Consider the following 9,349-nt stretch of genomic DNA (forward strand, 5'->3'; position numbering starts at 1 on the left):
GAGAAAGCGCGCGTGCGCACAAGCGAGCGACGAGGAGACGGAGAGCCCCATCCTGGAGACAAGAAGCGAAAAGGGAGTGGGGCAGAGACGGCCCCGCGCAGGTGGACCGGCCGGGCGGTGGCGCGCGCAACGGCCTCGGCAGGGAGAGAGAGAGGAGCGATGGCGCCCCTCAGCGCGCCCCGGGCCAGCAACAGAAGAGGAGGGGGCGGGCGAAGGGAGGACGGGGTAGGAACAACCATCCCCGGCGCTCTCGCCACGTGCGTGCACTCGGAAGCATTGCACGGTACCGCAGCGGTTCCCACCCACAGACAGCCGCCCATGCGGGGGGACACTGGGGGCGAGGCCGTTCCTCGCCTCCCCTTCTCACCCTCCTCTTTCTCTCTTGGCCCTCGGCAGTGCCTTTCGACGCCGTCTCTCGCTCTCCCCAGGCTGCCATGCCACCGCATCCATGGCATGGTCCCGGCAAGGACGAGCTCCACCCCAGCGGCTCACTCCGGGAGCGGGGAGCTATGGAGTGCTCCCCGAGTCTGCATTTAGGGGGACGAGGGCCCTGCGCGGCAACGACAACAACTGCGATGACGACGATGCCCGCCGGGCCGCAGGGAAGGGATCGAGGCCTCGTAGGGAAATGCTTCCGTCGCCGAACCCCTGACCGTCTTCCCTCCTGGCACCAGCGGGACGCCGCTGCTCCCGCCACCACTGCTGCTGCCACCACCGCCGCCACCGCCCACCGCGGGCGACGGGCCTGAGAGGTGACCCCAGCCATGCCGCCGCCGTGGTCCCTGGATGGCGATTGATCATCAAGCGACACTCAGACAGGCGTAGCCCATGGAGGAACCCAGGGCTGCACGTGCCTTCAAATGATCGATGGTCAATGTGTCCTGCAATTCACATCAATTCTCACAGCTAGCTGCGTTCTTCATCGATGCATGAGCCGAGTGATCTACCGCTAAGAGTCGTCTGCCTTTCAGGCACCGCTCATGCCAAGCGGCCCCTTTTTTTGTTACTCTGGCACCGAGGACGTGGGGGTGCGCGCCTGGCTTTGACCGTACGAGCACACAGAAACGGAAGGGGGAATAAAAACCAACTGGAGCAACCCACGCTCTGAAGGCTGGCCAAGAGGCAGGGGAGCCCACGCTCCTGACCGCCTCCCACTGTGAGGGGAGACGCCGACCTCACAAACGCTGTCCTTCGGAGGCGGACCAGGCGCCCGGGCTCGGCCCGGCCTCCGCGCCGAGGGCCACGCGGCGCGCGCTGGAATGCGGGAAGGCACGGCAGCCCGCCCGCTTCTTGCTTTCACGGGACGACACGCACAACACACATGGCACGTGGCCGGGGGCGTGTGGCCGTCAGCCCCCGCACACGCCGGCTCTCCCTTGGCCCCCGACGCCGCAGGCCTCGCGGAGTGCCGCTGCGCCGCTGCACGGCCTGCTTTTCTCTTTCCCCACTGCACGGCCTTCCCCTGGCTCGAGATGGCACGCGACGATGACCAGCCCCCACTGGCGTGCCTCCTGCAGGACCACTCCCCTGCTGGGCGGGTGAGTGACCGGCGGATGGGCTCCACCGCCAGCCCCGGAGGTGGACGCCACCGAGACCCGAGCCAGCATCGCCAGTGCCCCAGGCCTGCCAGACAGCATACCCCGGCGCTGCCGGGGCCGCACTCCCAGGACCGCCACCGCCGTGTCGCACTGCCGGGGCCCCTAGCCTCGGGCACGCGCCTGGCGGAAGGCGGTACGGAGCTGAGCCGGGGGGCAACGCTCGCTCTACTTGTTTGCACGCGGACACCGGGCGGGGAGAAGCACCCCCGTGGCCGCCCCGCATGCCTTTCTGCGGCCCACACGCGGCTGGGAAGGGCAATGGAGGACGCGACAAGCGGGGCCCAGGATAGGACTGCCGCTGTGCGACGGCGGGTGCCTTCTGGTGACCGTCCCCGCAGGGTGGGACGCCCGTCGAGCGGCGCTGCCGCCGCTCGGCACGGGGTCGCCTGCGCTTGCGGGCCTCCGCAGCTGGAGGGCCCACCGAGCACTCGCCCTCCACAAGCAGGCGGGTGGTTGAGCCAGGGGACAGCTGGCGGATGACGGCACCGCCGGTGTGCGTTCGAGGAGAAAAGGCTGTCGAGGGGAGGAGAGGCGCCGGACGCGCCGGGTGCAGTGCCGCGCACGCCAGAGACCACGGCGGCGGTCCGAGGAGAGAGAGAGAGCGGGCGGGCCCCGGCAGCCATGACCCCGTGGCCGAGGAAGGGCAGAGAGCACGCGCTCTCTGCCAGCGCCGCCCATTACGACGAGGCGAGCGGGTCGGCCCCTGCGGCCGACAGCGCGCCGCAGCCTCTCCGTCAAGGCCAGGCTGCGGGGGGGGGGGCAGGGCGCCCCTCCTTGGTGCCGTACGGTTGACCCCTGCAGCACGCGGCGGGACAACGACGGCGATGGAGGAGCGCGGCCGGTGGCGATGGGACAACCACCGCAGGGGATCAGTGGGAGTAGCTGCTCCCCACCCCTCAGTGGCACCCCGCTCGGACACCGCCAGACACACCTGCCACCGCCGCCGCCGGCACCACAGCCACCATGGCGGGCCGCGCCAAGCCGCCTGAATCTTTAAACTGCCGCCCTGCCCCACCGGCCCCTTTCAGCAAACCCGCAGCGTTTGATGACGCTGAGGGAAAAAAACCTGGGGGGACCACCGAGGCACGGAGCGCTAGGTACCTGGCCCTGGGGCGAGGGAAACGACCTGCATGGCCCTGCTGGGGTGCCTCCCCCGCTGCCGCCCTCAGGAGAGCGTCCACTGGCGGGGGTGCGCCCGACATCTGCCGCCACCACTGCCATGTGCTTCTCGGGGCCCGGGGTTTCCCTCAGTAGCCTGGAGCTGCGCATCCGAGAGGACTGCCGTGGCTTGGGCCGCCCTGCCGGCGCAGGGCCCGACCACCGAGCACAACTCGGGCGCGCGCACACACCACAAAGCGCGGCAGGGAACGCCCGGAGGCCTTGGCCCTTGGAGTTTCTCTGCCGTGCACGAGAGGGGGGCCGCTCAGTTCGAGAGCAGGGAACTCTGCTGGCCGGCAAAGGTCCCGCTCCCCAGTGCGGGAAGGGCTGGAGGAGCCGCCTCCTCCGAGCCCCGAAGGCGCCCCCGCCACCTGGCTCCCTCGCCCTTTCCACCTCGGCTGCCGACGGGTGCCACAGCCAGACAGACAGCCGTCGCTCGACAGGCGAAGCAGTGACGGAAGGGACGGGTGCGCCTCCGGGAGGGGCCGTGCCAAGCACCCCTCCCTCCCGGCACCCGGGCGGCTTTCTCGCACGCACGCTGAGGAGAGCCGAGCTCGGGAGAACTCGGGCCGCGCCAGGACACCTGCAGGCGGCACACTGGCGACCGGTGTACGGCGGCGCCGGCCACGGTGGTGCAAGGCTCGGGGGCCCGCGGCCACGCCCCGTCTCTCCGGCGGGGAGGGACCAGCGGCAGACCAGTGCAAGGCCATGGTGGAGGGGGTGGTGTCGGGGATGGAGGGGCAAGCCGTCGCGACGGCGGTGAGCATGCCATGCTTCTAGGCCCGGCTGCGACGCGCGGTGTAGCGCGGGGAGAGCCCCGCCCACGCGCACGTTGGCGGGTGCGCATGGCGTGTGCGCGTGACGCGCTTCGCCGTGCCGAGAGGCTTTTCCCCCCTCTCCCCCTCCTGACCCCCCGTGCCCGGAGGTGCTGTGCGCCTCCGGTTTCTCTCTCTCTCTCTGGGGCTGACGGTGCGGGGCGAAGCGGAAGGGCATGTGGCCCCCGGTGCCGACCGGGGCCGGCAGCCGGGAGCCAAGCATGTGAATGGAGTGGGCGTGTAAGTGACGCCACTCACGCACAGCCTGCCAGATGGCCTGGCACGACGTGGCGGGCGCCAAGCCCCATCGGTAATGATTGTTCCGAAGCAGGATCACCTACGGAAACCTTGTTACGACTTTTACTTCATCTAGATAGTCAAGTTCAACCGTCTTCTCGACACTCCGGCAGGGCCGTGGCCAACCCCGCCGGGGCTGATCCGAGGACCTCACTAAACCATCCAATCGGTAGCAGCGACGGGCAGTGTGTACAAAGGGCAGGGACTTAATCAACGTGAGCTTATGACCCGCACTTACTGGGAATTCCTCGTTCACGAGGAAGAATTGCAATCCCCAATCCCCATCACAAATGGGGTTCAACAGGTTACCTGCGCCTGCCAGCGGAGGGTAGGCACAAGGTGAGCCAGTCAGTGTAGCGTGCGTGCGGCCCCGGACATCTAAGGGCATCACAGACCTGTTATTGCTCAATCTCGGGTGGCTGAACGCCACTTGTCCCTCTAAGACATTGGACGCCGACCGCTCGGGGGTCGCGTAACTAGTTAGCATGCCAGAGTCTCGTTCGTTATCGGAATTAACCAGACAAATCGCTCCACCAACTAAGAATGGCCATGCACCACCACGCACGGAATCGAGAAAGAGCTCTCAATCTGTCAATCCTGTCCGTGTCCGGGCCGGGTGAGGTTTCCCGTGTTGAGTCAAATTAAGCCGCAGGCTCCACTCCTGGTGGTGCCTTCTGTCAATTCCTTTCAGTTTCAGCTTTGCAACCATACTCCCCCTGGAACCCAAAGATTTGGGTTTCCCGGGAGCTGCCCAGCGGGTCATGGGAATAACGCCGCCGGATCGCCAGTCGGCATTGTTTATGGTCGGAACTATGACAGTATCTGATCGTCTTCGAACCTCTGGCTTGCATTCTTGATTAATGAAAACATTCTTGGCAAATGCTTTCGCTCTAGGCCGTCTTGCGCCGGTCCAAGAATTTCACCTCTAGCGGCACAATACCAATGCCTTTGGCCATCCCTCTTAATCATGGCCCCGTTTCCGAAAACCAACGAAATAGAACCGGAGTCCTATTCCATTATTCCTAGCTGCAGTATGCCGGCGGCCAGCCTGCTTTGAACACTCTCATTTTCTCAAAGAAAACGCTTTGGGCCCCGTGGGACACTCAGCTAAAAGCATCGAGGGGGTGCCGAGAGCCAGGGGCTGGGACAGGCGGTGGCTCGCCTCACGGCGGACCGCCAGCTCGATCCCAAGATCCAACTACGAGCTTTTTAACTGCAGCAACTTTAAGATACGCTATTGGAGCTGGAATTACTGTGGCTGCTGGCACCAGACTTGCCCTCCAATGGATCCTCGCTCAAGGATTTAATGTGCAGTCATTCCAATTACAGGGCCTCGAAAGAGTCCTGTATTGTTATTTTTCGTCACTACCTCCCCCGGTCGGGAGTGGGTAATTTGCACGCCCTGCTGCCTTCCTTGGATGTGTTAGCCGTTTCTCAGGCCCTTCTTTGGAATCGAAGCCTGATTCCCCGTCACCCGTGGTCACCATGGTAGGCACAGACAGTACCATCGAAAGTTGATAGGGCAGACATTTGAATGGGTCGTCGCCACCGCGGGGGCGTGTGATCGGCTCAAGGTTATCTATAGTAACCACAGCTGCCGGGCAGGCCCAGGTTGGTTTTGGTCTGATAAATGCACGCGTCCCCAGAGGTCGGCGCTCGTCGGCATGTATTAGCTCTAGAATTACCACAGTTATCCAAGGAGCGGGAGAGGAGCGACTAAAGGAACCATAACTGATTTAATGAGCCATTCGCAGTTTCACTGTACCTCCCGTGTGTACTTAGACATGCACGGCTTAAGCTTTGAGACAAGCATATGCTACTGGCAGGATCAACCAGGTAGCTGCCGCCCACGGCGGTGCTGCGAAGCGTCACGCGAGCACCCGGACGCGCCCGGCCCGCCAGTGAACTCGCCCCGCGCCAAACCCCGACTGCCCCGGGCTCCTTTTGCCGCTCCAACCCGCGGGAGCAGCATCGCGGACGAAGACATGGCAGAGGGCGGCAGCGTGGCTGTGACGGGCGCTGGCGGCAGGGGCAGCGGGCGGCCGCATCGCGGCCCGGCATCACTGGGGATGGGGAACAGCACCACGCGCGAGAGACGCCCCTTGGCAACGGCCGACCCCAGCAGCCGGCCCTTCCCGCGACGCCGCGGGCAAGGAGCCGGGACCACTGCACAGCTTTTCGCCACTTGGATGGAGCGCGAGGCTTCATCTCTCTCCCTCTCTGTCTCACACTTTTTTTCCTGGGACCCGTACCCCGGTTCGAGACTCGGCCTTGTGCTCGAAATGAGGCGCGCAGCGCACGGAATGGGGCTTGGCCGGGGCTGACCCGCCCCCCCACCAAAGCCGAGAAAAACCCGCCCGCCGAAAGGTGGTGGGCGAGCGATGGGCTGCCGGCGAGGTTGGGCCAATTGGGGCCTCGCTTACAGGGAGTAAACCCCGTCCCGACGCGTCCCCCTACTGGGCCGCGCGGAAAGCACCAGACGTGCTAGAGTAGGCAGCGACCCGACGAGGCGGGCGCAGCCAGGACACTGAGGCCCCTTTTCAGCCGAGGCGGCTCGCTCTGCAGCAGGCAGCGGAATGGCAAAGGAGCGCATGGACCGGGGTCTGTTCCACCCGCGTCCCAGGCGAAAAGAGAGAGGGCGAAAGTGCCCGTCTACCCATCGGGTTCGGGCACTTTCGCTCTCTCTTTTTCTCTCTTGCCTCTCTCCCTTCTCGCGGCTCAGCTCCAGCCGCACCGCCGCCCGGTGCTGCTCGTGTCCGGGACCCACACGGGCGCTACCCGGACCGGGGCTGGCACCAGCATCTCACATGGTTTTTTAAGGACACCTGAAGGCTCACAGGGCCACGAGGCCGTCACACAGCTCGGGACGGTAAAGACGCCCTTCCCCAGGCCAGCGGGAGGGGCAACACCTCGCCTGCGTTGGGTAGCAAATTGGAAAGGAGATCGCCCTGCCCGAGAATCGGACCCCCCCTGCTGTGGCTTCCCCGTGAAAGAGAAGCCTTGGAAGGAGAGCCGGCCCACCAGGGGCCCTCTCCGATGCCACCTGAAAAGCCACATCGATCAGGCGCAACTCCAGGAAGAAGCCGCGCGAATGGCGACAAGGGCCCCATGGCCAAGGTCCTGGGACAACGGCGATGGCCGCCCAGCCCACCTGCGGATCGGATTGCTCGCGGCAGCAGAGGAGCACGGGGGCTGCCGCCGCCCGGCCGTGGCCAACAACAGCTCCCCTTTCAGCTAGGCAACAGCGGGACTGGACTGGCCCCCGCTGGGCCGGGAGGGGATTTGGTGGCCCTCCCCACCCTTCCGGCCCGGAGAAACCGGCTGAGTGTGTGAGAAAAAGTGCCACCAATCTGGCGCCACGGGCCACCGGCTTTCACCCGGCCTCGCGGCGGTCGGCTTTCCCTTCCAGAAAAAAAAGCTGGGAGAAGGCACGACAAAAAAGGCACATGGAGGCGCCTTCGCAACGACCCGTGCTAGCCACGGGGGCCGTGGGGCCAGGGGCCCGGGGGGGGGGGGGGGGGGGCGAGGTATGCGCCTCACTGCCTCCTCACGACGGACCCACTGGCATCCCGCTCGCGCCTTCGTCGCAACGCTTCTCGGTGCCGCGGCTTAGGGCTGCGAGAGAAAAATAAAAAGGCCCGCAGAGGCCTGGCAGGCACCCCCCCAACTCTGCCCACCTCAACAAAAAGCAACGGACCCAGCATGGCCAACCCGGCCCCGCTTGGCATAAGCGGCTCAGTCAATCCGGCCACAACTGAGGTAGGCGAGGTGCCGCCGCCTCGCCCAGGAGACCAGTCCGGGGGGGCTCTCCGTTGGGTGCCGGGCCTGTAAAAAAAGAAAAGAAACTAGGCCAAAAAGATCTGCCCGCCACAACACAGGTCCCCGGCTTAAGGCCGAGGAAGGGGGACGGCTTCAACAACGCAAGCCGGGGACCACTGCTGCCGAGGCAGACCGATGGGCCCAAAACAACAGCAAATGATTCTGGAGCAGAGGCATTGCTTGGAGAAAACTCCCCCCTGCTCTGTCTGGGCAATCCTTAACCAGTCTGTTACATGGCTCTTGCTGCCAATTTCTTGCTCAACAGTGGGATAGATGAATCTGATTTGTGCTAACAATTGTAACTATATTTTAAATATTTTAGAAAATATTTGTTAAAAAGTAATCGAGGAAAAGGATATGGAATTAGTGTCACAAAACAGATGTTTTCAGATGTTCATGAGAAAACAGGATGCAGGATGTAGTTTGAGATAAGTAACATCCCAAGAGGCAATAGGCCTCGGGATAATGAAAGAATCGGCCTTGAAATGGACAAAATTGGGATGATTCCAGGTATCTATGAAATCATAAGGCTTCTTTTTGGAATATAATGCTGGCTTCTATAACACAAGACTTGGGGTGTATGTGCAGCTTGTGGGGTTGTTCAAAGGACATAGATTTTAAGAATCAAAAATAGGAGGAGATTGACAGAAAATTATTGATGAATATGTATTAGCATCCAGTCTAGAAGTTGTGTTTGGATTCTTTATCTTTTGAATGGGAGGCAGGGTGAGAAAAGCCCAGTGTATCCTGACTGGTTTTCTTATGCTTTATCCAAACCACTGCCAAATTATTTTGGATCTGCTTGATTATATTTGATTGCATTATTTCATATAAAATGGCTGCTCAATTAAAATTGCTGCTAAATTCTAATGTTGGTTTAATAAATTAGACATATAGGGACCTCATTCATAACAACAGCCCACCTCAGTCACCTACCCGTTGGGACTGTGCTTTCTACTGAGCCAGTCCTGCCAGAAAAGCAGCTTCAAACACACCTCTAAGAAGGCACTGATCCAGATAAAGCACATCCATTCCCCTCTGCCCAGGGCCAGTCCCCTGTACATCTGGCAGCCTGCAAAATCTAACACCCCCTCAGGCTCCAACACATTGTTCCAGCCCAAAGCATAAAGGCAATTTGTTTTGTTAAAGCTGAAGTCATTCCTGCAGGTCCTCGGCCTTCCAAGGCCAACGCTGCCACTCCAGAGGGAATCCTGTGACCCCAAGCATTTGATGGTGACCACACCAAAGCAAGAGGTGGCTCCTTCAGCAGGAGAATGGCACATGGCAATGCTGTGCCTTTGTGTCCCCAGCCTTCCCCCCATTGTTTCAGCAATGGCAGCTACACTTAGGCACCTTCAGCAGAGCTTATTTGTGTTGGCTGAGTCCAGATCAGGACTCCCAGCCCACCTCTAACAGCAGCTTGCAATGACAACAGGACCTGCACACTGAGGTCTTTTGCTGGAGGCAAGCCTGTCACAAGCACACACCCTCTTCAAACTTCCCATCAAACAGAAAGGAGAAGAGCAGGAAAAGGCTACCTTTGGACCAGTCTTCCCCAGGTCTACACATGGGCCAATTCTGGGGAGAAAACTCCCGCCAGTGCTGGCCTTCTTCTTCATGTTGAGAAACTTCTCCCACAGGAACTTCGAGGGAAGCAGCTGA

General features: G+C 62.1%; 1 non-coding gene across 1 annotated transcript; it reads right to left on the minus strand.

Annotated features, from left to right (window-relative positions):
* Positions 1 to 805: 805 nt before the first annotated feature.
* LOC143694600 (5.8S ribosomal RNA) lies at positions 806 to 958 on the minus strand. Its single transcript, XR_013183168.1, has one exon. It is a non-coding gene; the product is annotated as a 5.8S ribosomal RNA (ribosomal RNA).
* Positions 959 to 9,349: the final 8,391 nt, after the last annotated feature.

This window comes from Agelaius phoeniceus, chromosome 7 (genome assembly GCF_051311805.1).
Source record: "Agelaius phoeniceus isolate bAgePho1 chromosome 7, bAgePho1.hap1, whole genome shotgun sequence".
In the NCBI taxonomy this organism is placed as follows: domain Eukaryota; kingdom Metazoa; phylum Chordata; class Aves; order Passeriformes; family Icteridae; genus Agelaius; species Agelaius phoeniceus.